Source organism: Arvicanthis niloticus, chromosome 24 (genome assembly GCF_011762505.2).
Source record: "Arvicanthis niloticus isolate mArvNil1 chromosome 24, mArvNil1.pat.X, whole genome shotgun sequence".
In the NCBI taxonomy this organism is placed as follows: Eukaryota; Metazoa; Chordata; class Mammalia; order Rodentia; family Muridae; genus Arvicanthis; species Arvicanthis niloticus.
Window position 1 is genome coordinate 34,323,124 of NC_133432.1, and position 25,706 is coordinate 34,348,829.

General features: G+C 46.3%; 1 protein-coding gene and 1 pseudogene across 1 annotated transcript in view; one reads left to right on the forward strand and one right to left on the reverse strand.

Moving 5' to 3' along the window:
* The window catches only part of Smim10l3 (small integral membrane protein 10 like 3), a 135,910-nt gene that overhangs the window by 19,345 nt on the left and 90,859 nt on the right, over positions 1 to 25,706 (forward strand). The gene's annotated exons all lie outside the window — the stretch shown is intronic.
* LOC143437500 (large ribosomal subunit protein uL29 pseudogene) lies at positions 19,644 to 20,107 on the reverse strand (annotated as a pseudogene).

Consider the following 25,706-nt stretch of genomic DNA (forward strand, 5'->3'; position numbering starts at 1 on the left):
GTGTGTGCATTCGTGCACACACTTGCATGCTGGCAAGGGAACACAGGTATAATATAGAATTAGAAAGCAAATTCCCAGGCTGTGGGTTGTGGTGCATATACCAGTATCAGGAGGTATAGACAGGTGGATCTCTTATGAGTTCAAGGCCAGCCTGGTCTACAGAGTGAGATCCAGGACAGCCAGGGCTACACAGTCAGACTAGGTATCAATAACAAAATAAAACAACAAAAAAAGCCAGGCACACTTCTTTAATGCCAGTACTTGAGAGGCAGAGGTAAATAGATCTCTGTGTGTTCGAGGCCAGCGTGGTCTACAGAGTAAGTTCCAGGACAGCCAGGAAGAAACCCTGTCTCAAAACAAAAACAAAAACAAACAAACAAACAAACAAAAAAAACAACAAGCAAACCAAACTCAAACAACAGCAAAGCAGGGTTGAAGTAGCTTCTCTTTTACCATATGGGTCCTGAGACTTGAACTTAGATCCTTAGTCTTAGTTAAAATTACCTTAACCCTCTGAGCTCCCCTCCCCCCATCCCAGTTTCTTTTCAGACAGGGTCTTGTGTAGCCCAAGCTGTCCCAGAACTGTGCTCCTCCTGCCTCAGCCTCCTGAGCACGGATTACAGGTGTATGCCGCCACATTCTTCATAAGGTAATTAACAATTATTTTCTCAGGGTCTCAGGTGACATAGGCTGACCTTGAACTCACTACGTGGCCGAGAATGACCTTAAACTTCTGTTCTTCTGTCCCCTGAGTGCTGGGGTTACAGCTGTGGAACTGCATGCTGTGTTTATGTTGTACTTGGGACAGGACCCAGGACTTTTGACAAATTAAGCAAGCACTCCAGCAACTGAGCCACACAGCACCCTTTGTGTATGATTTTCCTTGGGTCAAAGATGAAAAGGGTTGATTAACCCAGTCCTGGGTCCCTAGGACATACTGCGAGTAACATTCTCTCTGCCTTGATTTTATATTAGTTTGTGTATCTCAAAATATATAGTCTTAAATCCTAAGCAAATTTCTTGTGCAATGTCAGATGTTTCCAAAGCCTCTTTTTATCATATAGCTTTTGAAACATTTCCTTTTTCCCCTTTCCCTTTTTCCTTCTTTCTCATTTTATTATCTTAAAACGTGTGTGTGTGTGTGTGTGTGTTGGCTCTGTGCATGCGAGTGTAGGTGCTTGTGGTGGCCAGAAGAGGGCATTGGATCCCTGGAGCAGGAGTCACAGACAGTTGTGAGCCACCCAACATGGGTGCTGGGAACCAAACCTTCCCAGCCTCGTGGACTTCTTTAATGCCTACATTCCATCCTGTTCATGCTAGGCTAGGACTCTACTGCTGAGCCACGCCCACAGTGAATCACTGGGATATTCTGTGATATTCCAGGCCTGTGCTCCCAGCATCTGAAACACTGTTCTTCATTCTTCTGCAGCCCAAACGCACAACTTGCAGTGGCAGAGCTAGCTACCCTCAATGCACTCCAGATGAAATCCATATTCAGGTTTAAAACTTGACCTTGGCATTGGTTCTAGGACTGCTCATCAAATTTAGGATGATTCATGAGAACATCCTGTCCTGTCCCCCACAAGAGCCACTGGAGACTCAAAATATGAGAGCCGATGCCCAAGTCAGGGAGGCAGGCTGTCCCCCTGGAACCTCCAGGACGGCAAGGCTTCTCAAGGCACCCTTGGGCATCTTCCAGCTCCAGGCGGGGCTTGGCCTTCCTCTTTGCCTCCATCCAATATTACTTCTTTTCCCATAAATAGGATTTGGAGCATTCCCCATGTGACATAATGCATCTAATAGTCAGAGGCAGGAAGTGAGCGTTTTCCGCCCGGCCTGTGAGGTTCCCTGGAGATGGAATTGGGCAGGGATGGGCTTTCCTTTTCAGTCCCACTCTGCTGAAGAATATTAGGGCTGGGTTAGAAGGTGACTTTTTTCTTTTCCTTCTCTATCATTGTTTTTTTTTTCTACTGTGTGTGATATGTGAATGTGTATTTCTGTGTATGTTTGTGTGTGTGAATGTTTGTATATCTATATGTGTATGTGTGTTTATGTGTATATGCGTGTCTGTGTTTGGCATGTATGATGTATATATATGTGTGTGATGTATACGTGTGTATGTATGTTTATGTATGTGTGTATGTGTTTGTGTGTATATGTTTGTGTCTGTGTATTTGTGTATGTATGTTTGTGTATATGTATATTTTTGTGTTTGTATGTATATATTTGTGTGTGGTATATATATATATGTATGTGTGTGTATGATGTATATGTATGTGTGTATATGATGTATATGTATGTTTATGTATGTGTGTGTATATATGTTTGTGTGGGTATGATGTATATGTGTGTATAATGTACATGTATGTGTGTGATGTACACGTGTGTATATGTATATTTATATGTATATATTTTGTGTGTGTTTGTGTGTGTATGATGAGTATGTGTGTATCCTGTGTATGTGTATATTGGAGGACAAAGCACATTCTCTTTCTTAATCACTCTCCATTTTTGTTTTCTTTGTTTTGGCTTTCAAGACAGGGTTCCTCTGTGTAGCCCTGGCTGTCCTGGAACTTGCTCTGTGGACCAGGCTAGCCTTCAACTCAGAGATCCATCTACCTCTGCCTCCCAAAGGTGGCCACCACTGCTGAGCCTCTCTCTGCTTATTCAAGGCAGGTTTGTCACTGAACCTGGAGCTTACTGATTCTGATAGGCTGGCTGACCAGCAAGTCCCAGGTATCCTCCTGTCTCTGCCTCCCCAGAGCCAGGGTTGCAGGTGTGCAAGGTCATGCCCAGCTTTGATGTGAGTGCTTAGGATTCTAGCTTAAGTCCTCGTGCGTGCATAGCAAGGACTTATGGGATCATCTCCCAGCTCCTAGAAGGGCTTTTAAAAGATCAGTCTAAAAGCACAGTATATTCTTTTCTTTTTAAAGATTTACTTTCATAAAAAAAATTTAAAAAAAAAAGATTTACTTTCAAGTGTGTGTGTGTGTGTGTGTGTGTGTGTAATTAGGGTTCTAAAGGAACAGAACTAATGGAATGGTTGTACATGTGGATGTGTGTCTACTTTTTGTAAAGGGGATATTTTTAGAGTGGCTTTCAGGCTGAGATCTGAGTAGTCCCTCAAATGGCTGTCTCCTGATGGAAAGACCAAGAATCCAGTCGTTGTTCAGTTCATAAGACTGATATCTCAGCAGCTCTAATCTGTTGCTGGAGTCCCAGTGGATTCCTAGAGAACTCCTGGTCTTCAATCTATGCTGGAATCCCATAGAAGTCCATTCTAGTACCAGTGAAGGAGTGCCTCAGCAGCAGAGTAGATGAACTTGCCCACAAGAGTGAGGACAAGCAGGCAAAATGCAAAAGCTTCATTCTTACATGTTCTTTTCTGTGGAGATGCCACCAGAAGGTGAAGCCTCAAATGGTGCAATCAATAAAACCCCTATAGACATGCCCAGGTGCTTGGGCATTAGTTGATCACAGACATAGTCGACTGAGATTTATTCAGTGTGTGTCTGTGCATGGCTACATGCAGCTGAGTGCAGGTGCTCGTAGAAGCAAGGGGTTTTAAATCCTCTGGAACTGGAGTTACAGGCGGTTGTGAGCTGCCCAGTGTGGGTGCAGGAACTGAACTTGGGTCCTTGGCAAGAGCAGTATTCTCTCTTACCGGCTGAGCCATCTCTCCAGCCCCAGTCCAATCTCATTGTTCTGAGAGCTTATGTAGCTCCGGCAGGCCTCAGACTCTACACAGCCAAGACTGGCATTGTTCCCACTACTTGCAGCTTCCAAGTGCCGGAATCCTAGGATTATGCTCTCATGCTGTCCCTGGAACCAAATCTGCTCTCCTAAAGCATGTCAGGTTAGGGTAGGTCAGGATGCTGTCCACATCCAGCACAAAGATACACACTGGTCATCACAGTACTGGAGAGGACTGATGAAGCGGGAGATGTGAGTTCGAGGTCAGCTTGGGACACATAGTAGGACCCTACCCCCTACCCCCACAAAAAGGAAGAAGATGTTAACATTACTAGATTTGGATGCTTCAGGGTGTGTCCACTTTATAAACAAACTCAGCACAAATATTAGCAATGGTGCTTCCCATCTGCTTGGACCCTGTCCTGGGTTCTGCAAGGTTCCCATAAACAATGAGGTCACCCATCATTAGGAACACATTAATTTCCCTGTGATCAGAGCAGAAGTGGCACATGGTGGCTTACTTCTATAATCCCAAAATTTGGGAGTCTCAAGGAGTAAAAGCCAGCCTTGACTACACGGTGAGTTAGGAGTCAGCCTAGGTTATAGAGTGAGACCCATGTCTCAATCAAAAACAAAAAACTTCGAACAAGATTAGAGCCGGCAACAGCCTTTGGCTGGCTTGCCTCCTGTGTGAATGGGAATTGTACAGCCAAAGTGGAACAGACAGCTCAGGTCTTGGACTAGCCTACGGTAGTCGTCTTGGTTTTCTAGGGAATGTTTTGTTTTTGTGCCAGGCTCTAAAGATAAACAGATGAAGGAGACCGGAGACCATCTCCTGTCTCTGCACGCTCGGAAGGAAATCGGTTGTTAACATACAGCTGCGTGGAAAGCCTGAGACTGTTCTCCAGGCTGGGAGGCGTCCAGATGTTGCAAGAGGCTTACACACACTTGCTAACTCTGTGTCCGGCTTTTTGGGTGGAGGCTTCTATCACACCAGCCCCAACTACTCCACACGGGTTTTATTTGGTTTTGGTGCACAGTGTCTTAGCCCTTTTTTCTTTCTTTTTTTCTAAAGGTTTGTTTGTAATGTGTATGCATGCATGTATATATGTGTGTGTGTGTGTGTGTGTGTGTGTGTGTATGTATGTATGTATGTATGTATGTATGTATGTGTGTCATGTGTGTGTCTGAACTTCTTGGAGGTCAGAAAGGGTGTTAGATCTAGTAGCACTGGAGATATGACAGTCATGCCTGACAACAGGCAATGGGAACCCAACCTGAGTCCTCGGAAAAAGCCCGTGCTCTCAGCTGCTGATTTCCTTCTAGCCTGTTTCTTCTCTTTAATTTATTTTATATGTATGGATGTTTTGCGTTCATATATGTCTATGTACTGTATGCATGCATGGTATCCTTGGAGACTACAAAGGGCCACTGAATCCCCAATGTAACTGGATTAACAGGTAGGTTTGAGCCACCATGTGGTCGCTGGGAAATAAACATGGCCCTCTGGAAGAGCGGACAGTGCTCTTAACTGCTGAGCCATCTCTCTAGCTGTAGTTTCTTTTCTTGATGCTATAATAAAATACTCTGACAAAGGAAAGTTAGAAAAAGGGTTTTATTTTAGGTCCTGATTTGAGGTATAGTCTGTTATGGTGGGAAAGCAATAAGCAGCTGGCCACTTTAACATTCTTAGAAGAAGACTCAGTACATGTGTAGGAGACTCAGCCTGCTTTCTCCAGCTTATGCAGGATCCCCTGCCTAGGAAATGGTTTGGCCCACAATTAAGCTGGTTCTTCCCACACTTATCATTATCATTATATCTATCTATCTATCTATCTATCTATCTATCTATCTATCTATCTATCTATCTGTTTTTTTCAAGAGAAGGTTTTCCTGTGTAGCCCTGGTTGTCCTGGAACTCACTCTGTAGACCAGGTTGGTCTGGAATTCAGAGACCTACCTACCTGCCTCTGCCTCCCTAGTGCTGGGACTAAAGATATGCACTACCACTGCCCGGCATTAATTAGCGTTATTAAGCTCATCCCCCACCAGCATGCCCAGAGGTCCATCTTCCAGTGATGCTGGATTCTGTCAAGTTGATGTCAACCACAGCCACATTCAGTGTTCCCTCGATGTGGGATCTGGCACAAGTGCAGATTTATAACCTATGCTCTTTTTAAACATTAGGAGTGTATAGTCCAGATGTGGTGGCTCACTCCTTTGATCCCAGCACTCCAGAGGCAGAAACAGGCAGATCTCTGTGTGAGTTTAAGGCTAGCCTGGTCTACAATGTGAGTCTGGGACAGTCAGGGCTACACGGAGAAACCCTGTCTCAAAAACAAACAAAAAAGTTGTAAGCATGTGTGAGTGAGTGTGTGTGTGTGTGTTGTGTGTGTGCACGCATGTGTGCAGGTGCTCTTATGCCTTAGTCCATGTGTGGAGATCAGAGGATACCCTTGGGGATCAATCTTCATTGTCCATTGTCCACCTTGTCCACAGGGTCTCTTTGATTCACTGCCTGTGGTCCCATCACTCTGAAGCTCAGACAGGGAAACTGCTGTGAACTCAAGGCCAGCCTGGGCAGAAGTGCTTGGGATCTCTGTGTCAACACACACACAGGGGACTGGAGAGATGGCTCTCTGGCTAAGAGGATGAAGCTCTATCAGGAGAACTGGAATTACATTTCCAGCACCCACATCAGGTGGCTCACACTGCCTGTAAACTCCAATTCCTTCTTGTCCTCCAAGGCACCTATACATACACACACATACAGTCACGCAGATACACGCACACAGAATGAACAAAGGTCTGGGGTGTGGCTCAGTGGTAGAATGAATACCTAGCATAGGTGAGTATGGAAACACACACCTCACACCCCCCCACACATGCCTCACACCTCACACACACCTCACACACACACATGCCTCACACCTCACACACACCTCACACACACACATGCCTCACACCCCCACACGCATGCCTCACACCTCACTCACACACACACACACACTTCACACACACACACGCCTCACACCCCCCACGCCTCATACCTCACACACACACCTTACAACTCACATACACATATCTCACACACACACACACCTCACACATACATATAATGTGGAAAAATCATTGAGACTAATGAGAGTCTAGTTTTATTTTATTAACTTCCTCTTCCTTCTCTCTCCCTCTTTCTCTTTCTCTTTCTGAGATACTCTCACTGTGGCTGTCCTGGAGCTCTATATAGATCAGGCTGGCCAGAAATTCACAGAGATCTGCCTGTGCCTGCTTCCTGAGTGCTGGAATTAAAAATGTACAAGACCACCAGCGTTTTGGCAAGGCCAGGAACCCCACACAGCCACATCAAACCCTATATCCGTTCCAAGGGCTGGAAGTCGGAGTGTGCCAGAGGCCAAAGGGCCAATAAGGCTATAAAAACTAACCCTGGACCTTACTGTTAATAAAAAAGCTTTCGATATTGAAAAAAAAAAGTACACCACCAGAATAGTTCTTTCGTCTCCCCAGCACCTACCCACAGGCTCTCATGTAGCCCATGTTTGCCTAAAACTTACTATGTGGATGAGGATGAGCAGATCCATTTCATGTGGTATTGGGATTCGAACCCAGGACTTCATGCATACTTGGCAAACACCCTGGGACCTGAACCACACACTTGACCCTCATGCCACTTTCATGCATAGGTACCATTTTACTTGGGTCATGTTTCCCACCACCTCCTATTACCGTTACCCTTCCTGAGCCCTCCCACCCTGTTCAACTGGTCCCCCTCCTTTTCTCTAACCCCCTTAGAAGCCATTTTCTCTTTGATGCTTCAAGTGATGCATTATAAATTCTGTTTTTCCAGGCAGTGGTGGAGCATGCCTTTAATCCCAGCATTTAGGAAGCAGAGGCAGGCGGATTTCTGAGTTCGAGGCCAGCCTGGTCTACAAAGTGAGTTCCAGGACAGCCAGGGCTACACAGAGAAACCCTGTCTCGAAAAACCAAAATAAATAAATAAATAAATAAATACTGTTTTTTTGTTTTTTTTGTTTGTTTTATGTGTTCGGGTGTGGGAGGCACATGTGGAAATCACAGGACAATTGCTGGGTCAGTTCTCTTCAGGTGTGTGAGTCTGGGGCATCCGACTCAGGTCTTCAGGCTTGGTGGAAAGCACTTTTAACCAGCTGAGCCGTCTTGTTGGACCTCATTATAAATTCTAATATAAGCAATGCTCCACTTACTTATGATGACAAATGGAGAAACTATCCATTCATTGTTTTAGCTACTAAGTGGGGGTTTTCTACCAAATCAAACAGCGGATTACTGGGAAGATTTAGGGTGAAAAATGAAAGCTTGTTTGCTTCCTGTGCTCACCTTGATTCTTGCACTCATAGCACAGCTCAGGGCCTAGGGGATGCTGCCGCCTATACTGGACTAGGTCTTCCCACATCAATTAACTTAAGACAGTCCTTCACAGACATGGCCACAGATCAACCCAAGGTATACAATCCCTCCTTAAGATTCTTGTCTCAGCTGGGTGGAGACATTCAGAAGGCAGAGGCAGGTGGGTTTCTGTGAGTTCCAGGACAGCCAGGACTAGACAGTGAAACCTTGTTTTGAACAAAACTGAAACAAACAAAGACTCATCCCAGGTGTTTCTAGGTTGTGTTAGAGTGACAAAGGTGACCATGGCAATACCCCATGGATCTATAGATTCTATATGTCTACAGGTTGGGGTCTCCTATCTTTCAGTGTTTAGTTCCTCACAGGAAATGACACCTGAAGGGTCTGTTGTATGATCCAGGGACCTCTCACTAGACCCAGTGTAAAAGCATGTGCCACTTCCCACTGCTGCTATTCTGGAGACCAACTGTCCAATACATAAAGGTTATTAGCCTTTAGAGACTAATAACATCCAAATGACCACATGTGAGAATGTGTCACACAGACTCAAGACTGTCAACTCCTACGTTGTTACTGCAGGGATCCCTGGGGGCAAGATCACAAAGTAGCCAGACATTTACCCCTGGGGTCAGTCTCAGCTGACCACTCAGCAGCAGCTACTTCAGTGGTCTGACTGTGGTTTCCTCATTTGCAAAGTCCAGGCTGTACCAGGTACGGTGGCACATGTCTGTAATGATGTATGTCTCTAGGCAGGAGGATCACACATTTGAAGCCACTCTAGGCTGCGTAAGGAGACTTGTCTTAGATAGGGTTTCTACTGCTGTGATAAAACACAATGACCAAAAGCATTATGGGAAGGGAAGGGTTTACTTCAGCCAATAGTTGCACATCACAGTCCACCACTAAAGGAAGTCAGGGCAGGGACTCACACAGGGCAGTAACCAGGAGGCAAGAGCTGATGGAGAGGCCATGAAGGGATGTTACTTACTGGCTTTCTCAGCCTGTTTTCTTATAGAACCCAGGACCACCAACCCAGGACCACCAGCCCAGGGGTTATGCCACCACAATGAGCAAGACTCTCCCATATCAGTCATCAATCAAGAAAATGTACCACAGGCTTGCCCACAGGCCAGTCTAGTGTGGACATTTTCTCAATTGAGGTTCCCTCTTCTAAAATGACTCTAGCTTGTGTCAAGCTGACATAAAATTAGCCAGCACAGAGACCCTTATACTGGGAGTGTGGCTCAGTGGTAGAGCCCCTGCCTAGAATCCCCCAGTGAGAGGCTGGGGTGTGGCTCAGGCTCAGAGACTCTGCCTAGCATATGCAAAGGCCTGTGTTCCATTCACTGTAACACACACACACACACACACACACACACACACACACACCACATACATGCACCTACACACTCATACCTGCGTGCATGTGCACATACACAGATATTGTGTTATCATTCTCCCAGAGTCAATGCTAAGATTAAGTGAGAAGACCAAGGTCAAATCCACATAATAGACACATGCTGATTTGGTCTCTTCCCCTTCCGTAATCTTGAGGGTCAGGAAGACATCCTCAAGTTTGTAAAAACGTGGAGCCATCCAGGGAGGGGAGATCTGAACTGCCAAACTCACCCTTGCCCTTTCAGCATGAATGGGGAACAAGAGATGAGTCACATCTGCGACCAGCTCAATCGAAACAGCATTCAGCATCTGGCCCCTAGGGACGTGCAGATTGCATGTACTAGACTGGCAATCACCCGAGTCATGGGAAGCTTGGAGGAAGATGTAAAGAAATTGGAGCCCTGGGACGATGTTGGTGGGAATGTAGGGGTTGTTACTGCATGGGGAAACAGAGAGTTCCACACAAGACTCTGTGATCTGGAGTTACAGAACACTGTGAGCTGCCCAGTGTGGGTGCTGGGAGCCTAACCTGAGTCCTTTGGCAGGAAGTGCTCTCAACTGCAGAGCCGTCCCGTCGGCTCCTTGATCTTGGAGCTTTCTGCCCCCCAGAGCGGTGAGAAACAAACGGCTGTGTTCTGTGATCTTGTTCTATGTGCATGTGGATGTTTTGCCTGTAGGTATGCCTGTGCATCCGTGTGCATGCCTGGTACCTGTGGAGGCCAGAAGAGGCCATCAGATCACCTGGAATAGGAGTTACAATGGTTGGGAGCCGCCATGTAGGGTCTGGGACTCAAACTCAGTTCTTTTGTAAAAGTGGCCAGTGCTCTTGACTGCTGAGGCATCTCCCCAGCCCCAAATGCTTGTTAGTTAGTTAAGCCACCTACTCTGGCTAGAGGATGTCATTCTGTGGTAGAGAGCTTGGCCAACATGTGTGAGACCTGGGGTTGGGTCTTCAGAACCTGCAAAGGAAGAAGTGTATAAAGAAATGGCGGGGAGCTAGGGTAGGTCAGTCAAGCACTTGCCGCACAAGCCTGGGGACCTAAGCTTGAGCCCTAGAACCTGTATGCAAAAGCCAGGTGTGGTGGTGCACTAGAGAGGCAGACAGGAGGATCCCTGGGGCTAAGTGGCCAGCCAGCCTAGCCATCTTGACCACAAACAATGTAGATACAGCCCTGGGAACAACACCTGAGGCCAAGCTCTGGCCTGCATATGCAGATGTGTGTGAGTAAGACAGACAGACAGACAGACAGACAGTCAGACACACACACACACACACACACACACACACACACACACACTGAGGGAAGTGGGATTCAGGTTATGGATCAGTGGGTTGCCCAGCAGGATGAGTCCCCAAATTTGATACCTAGTAAGAATGAGGAATTCATACGTGCTACCACTCCCATGAATTTTGGAAGCATGTCAAGAGGCTAGACACAAAGGTCACTGATTGCATAATTGTGCTCATATGAAATGTCAGACAAAGTGACTACACAGACAGCAAATGGGACAGTGGTTGCCAGGGACTGGGGCAAGGTTCAGAGGACTATGGGGAAGATGAGTAAGATGTTCAGGGGATTTTTTTTGGGGGGGGGTGATGAAAGTATCCTAAAATCGAGGGTAGTGACAGTAATGATGTTTGCACAACTCTATGTGCATATGAAAAGGCATTGAGTTGTGTGGTTTTTGTTACTGAGAAGGGATCTTTTGTAGCCCAGGCTGGCCTGACATTTGCTATGTAGCTGAAGCTTGACTTGAACTCTTGATCTTCCCACCTCTACCTCCTAAGGGTTGGGGTCAGAGGCATGTACTGCCAGACCCTGACAGTACTATATCCACTGAGCCACACCCCAGCCCCTCCCTTGGGGATTCTAGGCAGGGGCTCTACCACTGAGCCATACCCCAGCCCCTCAATGGGGGATTCTAGGCAGGGGCTCTACCACTGAGCCACACCCCAGCCCCTCACTGGGGGATTCTAGGCAGGGGCTCTACCTCTGAGCCACACCCCAGCCCCTCACTGGGGGATTCTAGGCAGGGGCTCTACCACTGAGCCACACCCCAGCCCCTCACTGGGGGATTCTAGGCAGGGGCTCTACCACTGAGCCACACCCCAGCCCCTCACTGGGGGATTCTAGGCAGGGGCTCTACCACTGAGCCACACCCTAGCCCCTCACTGGGGGATTCTAGGCAGGGGCTCTACCACTGAGCCACACCCCAGCCCCTCACTGGGGGATTCTAGGCAGGCAGTGTACTTCTGAGCCACATCACCCAGCCTGTATTTCCTTTTGAGTGGCATGTTATAACTGAACATACTTTTAAGGGGCAGGGTAACATTTTGCTTCATATATACAATATATCAACATCAGCTTTAGTCTTTGTACTAGATCAAAGTAAGCTAAGAGCTGGTCAGTCTTTGGGCCTCAAGATTCCTCAACTCCAGAAGGGTCTGTTGGTCTCATTGTGCCTGGCCTATGCTTTGCTGTTTCTTAAGGGCTTATTTTTAGCCACTGGGACCCATTTTGAGGTAAGCCATTGGCTACTTACACAACTTTTTTTTTTTTTTTTTTTTTTTTTTTTTGGACTGATCACGCTTATTCCACCAGAGTAGAAGTTCTAAGGCAGAAACATTTCCTTTTTAAGGCGGTGATTCTCTAGCAGTTCAAAGACTAATCCAAAAGATTAGCAAAAATAGCCAGTTGCTAAATAGCTCCAACGTGGGAAATGCAGGCGATAGATTCACTGCTCTGAGCGGAGCAGAGACAGAAAAGTGAGCATGGCTGTGAGCCGCCGTGAGGATTGAGTTCCCCTGCTAGAACGCAATTTTCTGTTTTTAAGCAGAAAGTTAACCTTTTCAATGATAAACAGAACCCACCTGAGCCCAAACTGCCTGCCATTCCACACCCTTTTCCCAAGTCTGATTTAAGAGGTAGAGCCTCTGTGCTCTGGATAGAGTTGGCACAAGCTTTTGATCTGAGTGCTTGGGAGGCAGGAGCAGGAAGACGGCTGAGTTCACGGCCAGCACAGTGAGTTCCAGGACAGCCAGGGCTACACAGAGAACCCCTCTTTCGATAAACCAAAGGAAGTGGGGAGAGGCAGCAATGCTTGGTGTGGTACTGCAGGCCTGTAGCTGTAGCACCAAGGAGGCTGAGGGAGGAAGTTCTGGGCTTAGAGAGCGGTACAAGAAACATAGTAAACTCAAGGTAATCCTGTGCTCTGATTGAGACTCTGTCTCAAGCAAAAAGAAAAAAATGGAAGGTGTTTATAGGCATAATTCTGTGGTAGAGCATCTGCCTAGAATCCCCCAGTGAGGGGCTGGGGAGTGGCTCAGTGGTAGAGCCCCTGCCTAGAATCCCCCAGTGAGGGGCTGGGGTGTGGCTCAGTGGTAGAGCCCCTGCCTAGAATCCCCCAGTGAGGGGCAGGGGTGTGGCTCAGTGGTAGAGCATCTGCCTAGAATCCCCCAGTGAGGGGCTGGGGTGTGGCTCAGTGGTAGAGCCCCTGTCTAGAATCCCCCAGTGAGGGGCAGGGGTGTGGCTCAGTGGTAGAGCATCTGCCTACTCTCCCCTAGTGACATAGTTCAGTGATAGTACTTAGCTTAAAATGCCCCATTGAGTGTTCTAGGATTTAACTAGCATACACAAAGCATGGAGTTTCATCTTCAGAACTGAAAGAGATAAATAGCAAATTAACTAGCCTTCTGACTTCTTTGGGTTAACCTTATACAGAAGTTGGTTTAGGTCAAGGGATGGGTTTCATTTCTGTGTGCCTATAAAGCATGCATCCTGATTCCCCACGGTTTTAATCCCAGTTTCCATAGACTCTGAGTCTGGCTTTCTTTCCAAAAGCCATAAGTGAACATTGTTTCCCTTTGAAAATGTGTAAAATTGATTTTAAAAGATGCCAATGGGTTTCTTCTTAGATTTATTTTATTCTAAACCGTTTATGTACATTAGTGTCCAGGGGTATGTGAGTGTGTCATTGTAGGTGCAGAAGAGAGAGTCTGAGTCCCTGGAACTAGGGTTAAGGGTAGCGTTAAGGATTCTGAGCTGCCATGTAGGTGCTGGGAACCAAACCCAGATCTTCTGCCAGAGCAGTGCATGCTCTTAACCCCTAGGCCATCTCTCCAAATCCTGAAGTTGTTAAAGATTTTATTTATTTTCATGTTATGTGGATGGGTGTTCTGTCTAATTCCACATCTGTGTGCCACCCACGTGTCTGTGCTGGAAGAGGACATCTAATCCCTTGGAGCTAGCATCAAGGATCCTTGTGAGCCACCATGTGGATGAGGAACCAAACCCAGGTTCTCTGGCAGAGCAGCCAATGCTTTTTTTAAATCACTGAGTCATCGCTCCGGCTCCTTGATGGCAGGTTTATTAATTTTTTTAAAAAAAAATTTATTTTATTTATTGTGTGTGTGAACAAAGTACACACATGTCCTGATATGCGTGTGTATCATGGCCAGAGGTCAGAGGGCAACTCTGAAGAGTTGGTTCTCTCCTACTTTGTTGAGGCAGAGTTTAGCAGGTTGACCTGGGGACAGCGTACTGTAGGGTGGCTAGCCTTCATGATCCGATTGATTCTTCTGTCTTTGCCTCCCATCTTGCTGTGGGAATGCTGGGATTATAGATGCAGAACATCATACCTATCTATCATCTATCTATCTATCTATCTATCTATCTATCTATCATCTATCTATCTACCTACCTATCTATTATCTATCTATCTATCTATCTATCTATTATCTATCATCTATCTATCTATCTATCATCTATCTATCATCTACCTACCTATCTATCATCTCTCTATCTCTCTCTATCTATCTATCTATCATCTATCAACCTATCATCTATCTATCTATCTATCTATCTATCTATCTATCAATTATCTGTATCTTTATCGACTGCTGAATCAATTGATCAGTCTCCGGTAGTGACTTCAGCCTCTGCTCCTGGCTCAGTACTGTTGGAAGTGGTTTTCACAATCCCCAAAGAACTGTGTAAATCTGAGTCGCTTGTAGATTCTCATCCAGAAGCAAGCCCGGTGAAACTTTCACCACTGGGTGTTTCCTGTAGTGAGTAGGGATGAACACTGTGATCCTTTCGCAGTGGGATTCTTCTCCTTTCTGGCTCAGTATGTACCCCCCACGCCCACCCCCCCATGACATCACAGTGCCGCCAGAGAGTGTAAGTTGAATTCGGTGCATTGCCATAGTGGGTCCCATCTGCATTGTTTCATCTTTCTGATCTTTAAAAACCACAAAGCCAAGGCTTCCTCTAAGACTTGTTACTCGGCAGAAACCAACAGCTGCGGTGAGGACAGGAACACACTGAAAGGTCTGAGCTTTTTACTTTCTGAGCCGCCTCCCTGCTTCCACAGTAGGACTTGATGGAGACCTAGTTTCACTTGGAAAAGATGACGGCATTCTAGAGGTGGTCAGATAGCGCTACTCACTGCTGCTTATACTTGTGAAATACGAACGCCGGTGGACTGTTCACCGAAAAATGACTAAGGTGGACCTGGGATGTGTACCTAAAATCCCAACATTAGGGAAGTAGAGGCAGAAGGGCCAGGAGTTCAAGGTTAGCCCCAGCTACATAAGAAGTCAGACTCCATCCTGGGCTACATTAAACCCAATCTTAGAAACACGCACGTGCGCGCGCACACACACACACACACACACACACACACACACACACACACACACACACAGACACAGAGCTGTTGAGATGATTTAGCTAGTAAAAAACACTGGCCACCAAGTCTGCTGACCTGAGTTTAGTGCTGGGGACCCACAGAGAACTTAACTCCTGCAGGTTATCCTCTGGTCTCCACATGTGCTCTGGGACACATGTGCATGGGAAATAATTTTGTTTTTGTTTTTCTTTGGTTTTGTTTTTTTTTTTTTTTTGAGACAGTGTTTCTCTGTATAGCCTTGGCCGTCCTGGAACTCACTCTATAGACCAGGCTGGCCTTGAATTCCGAGATCTGCTTACCTCTGTCTCCTGAGTGCTGGAACTAAATGTGCCCACCACCACTGCCCGGCGGGAAATAATTGTAAATGTAATAAAAAGGGGCGACTGGAAGATGTTTGGTTGGTGAAAAGCCTGCTGTGCTAGCATGAAGATCAAAGTGTGGGTCCACGGCATCCATTCATGTAAAAGCCTGACCTGTTCGTGGGCCTTTTATCCCACTGTAGGGAGGTGGGGTCTGGAGGGTCCTTGGGAGAGCTCTAGATTCTATGAGAAATTTTGTCTCAAGAAATAAGGTGGAAAGGGGGCTGAAGAGATGGCTTGTTGGTTAAGAGCACTGGCTGCTCTTGGAAAGCACTGGGCTTCAGTTCCCCAACATCAACATGGAGTCTCCCTACCATGCAGTCCCAGGGGATCCGATGTCTTCTGACTTCTGTGGACACCAGATATGCATGGTGGTGCGCATACATATATACAGGAAAGTACCCATAAACATAAAATAAGAACAATTATAAATAAAAAGTTAACATTAAACGCCACACACACACACACACACAGTAGGTCCAGGATATGGTAGTATAAGCCTTTAATTCAAGCACTCAGTAAGCAGAGGCTGACAGGCCAGCCTGGTCTACACAGTGTCAGAAAACAGTAAAGGAAGACATAAATGCCCACGGTCTCCACCTGTGTGATGTGCTCACATGCGTGAATACCCCGCACAGGAACCCAAGCGTATGCAGGCTCACATCAGGAGAGTGACTCATGATGAGTAGTTATGAGAATCTGAAGTATGCAAAATATGCTGGGCTACAAATACTGTAAGGACTGGAATGAAAAGTCAATGGGATTGTTTAATAATCTCTGAGAGCCCTAGGAGGTCTACTTCCCTCCCAGACAGCTCGTCCAACCCTGCCCTTTTCCGGGAATGGACAATTAAGGCTGGAAGCATCGGGCAACTCCGCTGTGGGCTGGGAGGAGGTCGCTGACTTTCCTCCATCATAACTGGGAGATTTGCTGTGAGATTGAACACTGTTAAAATAACCTCATGTGCCGGGCAGTGGTGGTGGGCACATTTAGTCCCAGCACTTGGGAGACAGAGGCAGGCGGATCTCAGAGTTCAGGGCCAGCCTGGTCTACAGAGTGAGTTCCAGGACAGCCAGGGCTGCACAGAGAAACCCTGTCTTGAAATACCAAACAAATAAAGAAACAAACAAAAAACTTTATGAGTTGGGAGTATGGCTCAGTGGAAGAGTGCTCACTTTAACTGTTGTCCAACACTGAAATTAAAAAGTGGTACTCATAGCCAGGCCTGCTTTTACAGACTGGTAATTCTGGCAGCCAGGAGGCCCAGGCGAGAGATTACAAATCCAAGGCTTTTCCTGAGCCACAGAGGGAGTTCACAGCCGCTGGAGTTACCTTGGTGAGACATTAAATAAACATGAATAAATAAGTAACTAAAAGTAAATAAATAGTTGCAAAATAAAAGGCGAAAGGGGCTGGGGCTGGCTCCTCTGTAGAGCAGTATCTAGCATGCTTGAAGCTGTGGGTTTCATTTCCAGCATCTCGGTGGTTTCAGTGGTTAAGAGCACTGGCTGCTCCTCCAGAGCACCCAGCATCTACATGGCAGCTCACAACTACCTGTAACTCCAGTTCGAGAGGATTTGATGCCTTTTCCTGATCTTCATGGGTACCTGACATGCCAGGGGTACACATACATACATGTAGGCAAACATTACATAACTGGAATACCTTTATCTTTTTTGAAAACATTATATCTACTTATTATATGTGTGTATATGTGTGCGTGTTTAAGCACACATGTGTGGAGGTCAGAGGACAATTTGAGGGAGCTGGTTCTTGCCTTCCATCATGTGGGTCCTAGGACTTGAACTTAGGTCTTAAGTCTTCAGGTGTTCTCACAGGCCCACCCCTGCATCTCATTTTGTTTGCTTGCTTGCTTGTTTTGGGGGGACAGAGTTTCACCCTTTATTCTTGGCTGGCTTGGAACTCACTATGTAGACCACGCTGGTCTCAAACTCATGGGCAACCAATCCTCTTATCTCTCACTCCTGAGGGCTAGGATTATAGGTAGATGGACCACCCTTACATCCCCTTGCATTTTGTGACATTTTTTTCATGTGACAGAAACGTAGTGAAGAAAACATAAGGGCAGGCTGGATAGCTCAGTGGGTAAAGTGCTTGGCCTGGGAATCAGAGGACCTGATTTCCATCCCTGGAGCTCACATGAATGAGGAAGGAGATGGCTGACCCCACAGGGTCATCCTCTGAACTCCAATGTGCACAACACAAGGCAGATGTGCTCGTGGAATGTAACATACATCATACAGATGACTGTGCGCACAGAAACACACATGCTAAGTCAAATTTGAAGGGAAAAAAAAAAAAAAAAACAAACCCCATAAACCCCTGGAAAATAATTCAATTTTCTGGAGACCTTGTTTCAAAACAAAATAAAAGACAGGGGACATCTGTATATACCACCATTTCACAGAGTAGGCTTAATCTGTGAGCTCTTTGGGATGTCAGAAAGTCACAGACTGCTGAGGTTCACCCAGCTTTGCTGGTCAGATGACGGGAGTGGGGGTGGGGAGGTGGGAGGTGGGAGGTGGGAGGTGGGAGGTGGGAGGTGGGAGGTGGGAGGTGGCTGGGATTTGGCTGTCTGTGCTTTCCTTAAGTATTTCCAGTTATTATAATGACTGAGCTTTGAGCCACTGGTACAGTTTATACAATAAGAGTTAGAGAATGCGCCAAATAAAACAAACATCTTGCAGGGTTTGAAAGACAATTCTAGGGAGGTCCCCAAAGTGACAATGACCTTATGTAATTTTCTGATGTTAAAGAGAACACAATGTATTCCAAACACGGGCCACAAACATAAATCCTACAAGAATAAAAGTCCCTCAAAATACAGTAATTCAACAAACCCAGATCTAGGAAATTGCCCAAATCCCTTTTGATTCAAATTCTCCATTTTCAAAACAAATTGTGCTAGTGTGGTATTGCATGCCTCTTTTCCCAGGACAAAGGTAGGTAGTAGATCTCTGTGAGTCTAAAGTCAGCCTGGTCTACACATCAAATTCCAGACCAACCAGTGATACACAGAGAGACCCTGTCTTAAAAGCCCCCAAACCAAACCAAACAAAAACCCCACTAAAAAAAAAAAAAAAAAAAAAGAATTACTGGGTGCATGAATGTATGTGTACCCTGGCCACACACTTGGAAATCAGAGGACGACCCTGACACTTCTTCCCCTTCTACCTTTGTGTGGGTTCCAGGAGTTGAACTCTGGGCTGGAAGGCTTGTCAGCAAGCACCCTTTGTGGTTGAGCCCTTATCTCCTTTTATTTTTTTATTAAAAAAAATAAGTTTTATTTTTGGTTACCATATGAAGAAACTTTTATTTTTACTTTGTTTAAAGTACTTATTTGGGTGTATGTCTGTGCACCACGTGCATGCAGGAACCCATGGAGATGAGAAGAGGCATCATACCCCCTGGAACTGGAGTCACAGGTGTTTGTAAGATGTCATGAGGGTGCTGGAGACCAAGCCTGGCCTTTCTGCGGGAGCAGTGCTGCTCTGAGCCACAGACCCATAATTCTAGTCCCGCCCTATCTATCTATCTATCTATCTATCTATCTATCTATCTATCTATCTATCTGAGATACCTTCTCTCTGTGTAGCCCTGGCTGTCCTACAGCTTGCTGTGTAGACCAGGCTGGCCTTGAACTCACCCGCCTCCCCAGTGCTGGGATCAAAGGCGTGCACCACCATCAACTGGGGACCATGTGCTCATAAGCCTGAGACTATGGAGACATCTCTTGTTGAAACCATCACATCCCTTTCCCCCCACTTCACCCTCTCCCTCATCCTTGTACGTTTTCTCCCCTCTGTCTTCTCCCCGCCCCTTTTCTCCTCCTCTTCTTTACCTTAAAACTATATATATATATATATATTATTATTATTATTATTATTATTATTATTATTATTATAGGAGGTTTTTGTTTTTTTGTTTGTTTGGTTTTTTTGCCAGTCAGTTGGTTTTTTTGTTTTTTTTTTTTTTTTTGATTTTTTCGAGACAGGGTTTCTCTGTATAGCCTCCGCCTGCCTCTGCCTCCCAAGTGCTGGGATTAAAGGCGTGTGCCACCACCGCCCGGCTTGCCAGTCAGTCTTGCACTTTATTGTCATATGCCTTGCCTGCATACTTGTGCAGTGGGTACAGCCGTTCCTTCTGCTGCTGCTTCTTGGTCTTCAGCTTCTCTTCGTGCTTGGTGAGCCGGCGGCGCATGGGTCCAGGGGCTTGTACATCTTGCCCTTGTAGAATTTCCTGAGGTTTTCTTTTTGAGTCTGGTTAATGACAGTGAGGACACAGGCGATAGACGTACGACTCGTATCCTGGAGAGCTTGGCCCCGGGGACAGCGAAGCTGGGAGAGTTCCACCTTCAGATCATCCAGTTGTTTCAACAGCTCCTCCTTCTTCTTGCGGCGCAGGTCCGAGCCTTAATCTTGGTCATTGCTTGCTCACGGCTGAGGCCGCCTGGTTCAGGAGAAAGCTTATTTTAGGTTTTTGAGGCAGGGTTTCTCTGTGTAATCCTGACTGATACGGTACTTGCTCTGTAGAGCCCACATGACTACGCACTTTCTTTACCCATTCTTTTGTTGATATACATCTGCTACTTTTGCTACTTAGCTATTTTACTTATTATTACTGAGTGTGCATATGAAGTGTACGTCTATGAGTGTGGACACATGGGTGCCACGCCGTGTGTATGGAGGTCAGCAGACAGCTTTTGGGAGTGTGTGTACGGACATTTGCCACAGCACACATGTGGGGGGTCAGAGGAGAATGTTTCCAGAGTCCTTTCTCTTCTTTCACTGTGTGGGTTCTGAGGATCAAACTTAGGTTATCAGGTTTAGTGGCTAGCATCTGTACCCACCTATCATCCTATAAGCTGGTGTTTAGCCTTTTAACATGTGCCTCATTATTTGGCTATACATAGAAGACTTTAGAGGCACAGTGACCCAGCTCGCCATTCATCTTGCATAAGCAGGCATGCTCCCATTGTAGTTCCGGCTCTGGTTAGATCTGGCCTCAAATCCTCCTGAAGTGCAGGGTTGTTTGTTATCTTAGACGCTCCCAAGTTTAACAGAGCCTTTAGCTGAGAAATTAGTCACGTGAGCTAAATGCCCTATTCAGTTTTTATAAAGTTTCCTTAACACCGGTGACCCCTTCCCCAGCTCTCCTCCAGGAGGCTCTTGTTCCTGGTTTGACTCAACATCAAAGGAAAATAACTCTCGGGTTTCGAGCTCCCGTGGACCCTGGGAACAGAGCGCCGGGATCTTTCCTTTGCTACTTTGTAGAGAAAACGATCTGATGTTCTGCACAAAGCCGCCTGACTGCCCTTGTGACTCAGATTAAGAATCAAAGTCCTCACAATTGCTCCAGGCCCTTGGGTATCAGCGCTCCCTACCCCTGTCTCCCCGACTTGGATGGATTCCAGCTGCAGCAGAAGCCTGGTGTGGACCCATCTCATCCGGGTTTCTCTCTGAGACCTGCTGGCTGAGAGCTGTGCTGCGGGCTCCCTTTTCGGGCTGTTCATTCTCTGGAGCCTGTGGCTTCAGTTGGTAAAGTGCTTGCTAGGCAAGCTTGGGGCGAGTTCAGATCCTCAGCATCCATTTAAAAGATGGGCATGATTTAAAAGATGCCCTATGCCTGTAATCCCGGGGATGGGTGGGGCGGAGGCAGGATCCTTGGGGCTTGCTGCTCAGCCAGTCTACCTGAATTGGTGAGCTTCAGGATCAGTCTGGTGAGAGACTGTTTCAAGAGATAAAGTGAAGAGATTAAAAAAGATACCCAGCGTTGACCTCTAGTCTACGCGTGCGTGCACACACACACTTACACACACATACACTCACACACAGACATTCACACAGACACACTCACACATATACACATAGGAGCACACACACAAGCATGCACACACATATATGTATACAGGAGAGCACACATGCATACACTGATATCTGCAACATTGTAAAGAATATGTTGTAATTTAAGAATGGTAGTTGTGCCGGGCAGTGGTGGCGCATGCCCTTGATCCCAGCCAGCACTTGGGAGACAGAGGCAGGTGGATTTCTGAGTTCGAGGCCAGCCTGGTTTACAGAGTGAGTTCCAGGACAGCCAGGGCTACACACAGAAACCCTGTCTTGAAAAACAAACAAACAAACGAACGAACGAACCCTAGTTTTAATGGCTAGAAAGGAGGGGCTGGAGCGATGGCTCAGCAGTTTCGAGCGCTCGCTGCTTTTCCAGAGGACCTGGGTTCAGAACTGAGCACCAGTGCTTTCACTGCCTGTAATTCCATCTCCTGGGGGGTCCACCACCCTCTTCTGGCTTCCCCAGGTCTGCTCACTCGTGACGGAACACACATAGACACACACATGCGGTTTGGGGGGAATCATTTTAGAAATTAAAATGATCACATTGCTCGCTTGCATGCTCTCCCCCACCCCCAGCCAAAGTCCTCTTTAAAAAAAAAAAAAAAAGGTAAAATATATATGTTGTAAAAAGTGCCATCTAGGGACTGGGGATGGAGGCCAGAGACAGTGTTGTCCTCATGTGCAAGGCACTAGAGCTGACACCATAGGGTGGGGGGAGCCTGCCATTGAAGCCGTTTCCAAGTGACTAGTCCCCTGGCACAAACATATTCATTCTGTTGTGCATCCGTTGCTCTGTCATCCATAGAAAGCTCTTCATCTTTTGAAACAGAATTTCACTAAACACTGACTCCTACCTCCTATACCCTTCCCCTAGTTCAATTCTAGGGTCTGTCTGTCTGTCTGTCTTGGGGTGTGTGTGTGTGTGTGTGTGTGTGTGTGTGAGAGAGAGAGAGAGAGAGAGAGAGAGAGAGAGAGAGAGAGAGAGAGAACCTGACCTTGAACTTCCAAACCTTCTACCTCCGACACCTCCCAAGTGCCTGGATCACAGGCATACATCACCACACAAGGCATCTATTTCTTGTCTTCTGCCAGCCCCACTTAAATCTAGTAAAGCACCATGAGATAATTTACCATTCGTGATGTTTGGTTCTTCCAGAATTGTTGAGCAATGGTTGCTACCGTCTGCTTCCTGGACGTTTTCATCACCCCCAAAAGAGCCTGTATCCCATAAGCAGATACATACACCCTGCTCATTCTCCTCCAGCCCCCTGCTCTCTGTCCCTGTGGGCTCTCCAGTTCCAGTCATCTCCTCTAAATGGAATCATGTAACATGTAGTCCCTGTGTCTGGCTTCTTTCTCTTGGGGTGATATGTTCAGATAATAGGACTATTTGACCATGTTTGATGTTCTGCGATGACAACCTGCATTCTTGCCTGCTTCCTTCCCTCCAACCTCGCTTCTGACATTGCCTCAGTCCACACTGACCCAACCCTTTCTCCCAAGTACTCTCTCACTGCAGCCTAGGATCCCATTCTCTAGCCCACTGACAGTAAAGGCCTGGTATTCTCCGCCCCTCAGTGGTGTGCTGTGTTTCCTTCCTCTACCCTGAGTCAACCATTCTGGCTACCTGGGCATGTCTGGATGAGTTTCTAGTATTAGGGAGTACCTCATTGCCACCCCCCACCACCACCACCACAAAGCTTTCTTTTTTTCTCTATTCATCCTACACCTCTAATATCTATGTGGGGATGTGGCTCAGGTGGGACAGTGCTTGCCTAGCTTGCATGAGGCTCTGGGTTCTATCCCTAGCATACACCACACACCTAGTGTGTGCCTGTAATCTCAGCACTCAGGAGGTGGAAGCTGGGGGACTTAGCCACATAGTGAGTTCAAAGCCAGTCTCAAAAGACTTTTGGGACTCTGTCTCAAAAGAAAAAAAAAACTGTTTAGATCACATTAATAACATAGGAAAAATAGACAAATAACATAGGAACACGTATGGTTCTACAAGGGGGTTGCTGTATTTCATCTGACCCTACTCCCTCCCAACCCTCCCTGGAAAAAATAGAATCAAGAGTCTGGTCATGCTCAGGGCATTTGATATATTTGGAAACAGAAAGTAGATTCTTTATTGGGAAACATGTGAAGACGGAATCCACCCATCTTTGAAATGTCGTCTGTAAACTCTTTTCGGCCCTGAGAATTTCAGATGGCAAGTTCTAAGAATGGGGTCGGTGGATGCTACTCAAGGACAGAGTACATACATGCCCGTAATGCTCAAGACTCTGGGCTCCCCTCCCCCAACCTTCACCCCCAACCCCATTAAGAATATACACTAAGGGCCAGTGAGATGGTTTAGCCAGTAAAGGTGCTTGCTGGCAAGCCTGATAACCTGAGTTCGATTCCTGGGCCTCTCACAGTGGAAAGAGATGACAGACTCTCACAGGTTGTCCTCTGTCTGACATCCACATGTGTGCTTTGGCACAATCCCTCTCACATTGAGGGTGGCAAAATTAAAAAAAAAAAAAGTTGTTTTTAAAAGAATGAATAACTAACCAAGGTTTGGTGGGGTGACCACAGCTGGAAGGTAGAAGGGACAGGATGAAGATTTAGCTATTTAGTGAATTCTGGGACAGCAGACTCACTAAGTCTCTCTCTCTCTCTCTCTCTCTCTCTCTCTCTCTCTCTCTCACACACACACACACACACACACACACACACACACACACACACACACACACACACACTTCCTCCCCCTCAAAAGAGAATGTATACTAAATTGTATCACTTGTCATTTAAACTATTTTGCAAGTTCATGGGCATATTGAGAAAGGGAATACGACCTCCAGCTTCAAAGTCTCTGAGCTGTTCATAGATCCATAAACAACTCAGAACCAGACAGTGGCCCTGGTAGCCGGCCAAGGGTAGAGAAACCAGATAAGCAGACCCGGGTGCTCCTGTTGGTGTTTGATGAATTTCTGCCCCAAGAGGCTCATCAACAAAAATCCATCAGGGTAAGCCATGAATCAGGGGAAAAAAATTCCTTTTAAACAGAGTCCTATGCAGCCCAGACTGATACCTAATTTGATATGTAGCTGATAATGACCTTCAACTTCTGATCCTCCTGCCTCCACCTCCAGGGTTCTGGGATTTCAGGTGTTCAGCACCGTTCAGTTTTGTTCAGATGGAAGCCAGCGCTTTGTGTGTGCTAAGGAAATACACTACCAAACAAGCTATACCCCCGGGCTCAATAGCAGCAAAGTGTGTGTGTGTGTGTGTGTGTGTGTGTGTGTGTGTGTGTGTGTGTGATGAAAGCCAGAGCCTCACACATGTTAATCATGTGTTCTACCAATGAGATACACAAACAGCCCTTGTTTGTCTGTGACTGCTGGGTGGGTGTGGCCTGTAATTCCAGCCTCCTACGGTAGAGATAGGAGATCCTCACAGCAAACTAGTTAGCAAAACTAGCTGTGTATCAGCAAGCTCTGGGTTTGACTGAGAGGCCCTGTTTTGTCTACTAAGGTGGAAAACCTTATCAACTTCAGAGCTTGCGCTCACCCACCCACACACATTCATTTTAGGAAATGTAACAAACTTTCAACATCCATCACATTAAATCAAATGTGCCAACAACGAAACCTTTTTAGGTTGTAAAACTGGAAACTTTTTTCTTTTTACATTTTTACATTTTTGAAACAGTCTCTTGTAGCCCAGACTGGCCTGACACTGTGTAGTCGGGGATGACCTTGCACTTTTGATCTTCCGGCCTTCCCATCGTGAGTGCTAAGAATATAGGCTTGCACTATTGTGTGCATCACCGTGGACAGAACTTGGGATCATGTGCATTTAGGTCAAACACTCTTCCAACTGAGCTTGTCCCTAGCCCACCGGGTTTTTTTTTGTTTGTTTGTTTGTTTGTTTGTTTGACTTGTTTGAGACTGGGCCTTATTGCATGGGCCAGGCTGGCCTTGAGCCACAGATATTCACCTGTTGTCTCTGCCTCCCAAGGGCTTGAATTTAAAGGCCATTCTGTTTAGTCCCTTGGCACCTTTAAAAATGCCCTGTACTGTTTTTGTTGTTTTTAACTTTTTTCTCTTTCATTTGTATTTGGATGTGATATACATGTGTGGCGGTTTGAATAGGGATAGCTCCAATAGACTTATGTGTGTGAGTGCTCCACCCATAGGGAAAGACACGTTTAGGAGGTGTGGCCTTGTGTGTGGGAGGTCAGGGCTTTGAGATCTCTTATGCTCAAGCTATGTGCCCAGTGTGGTACACAGTCTCCTTC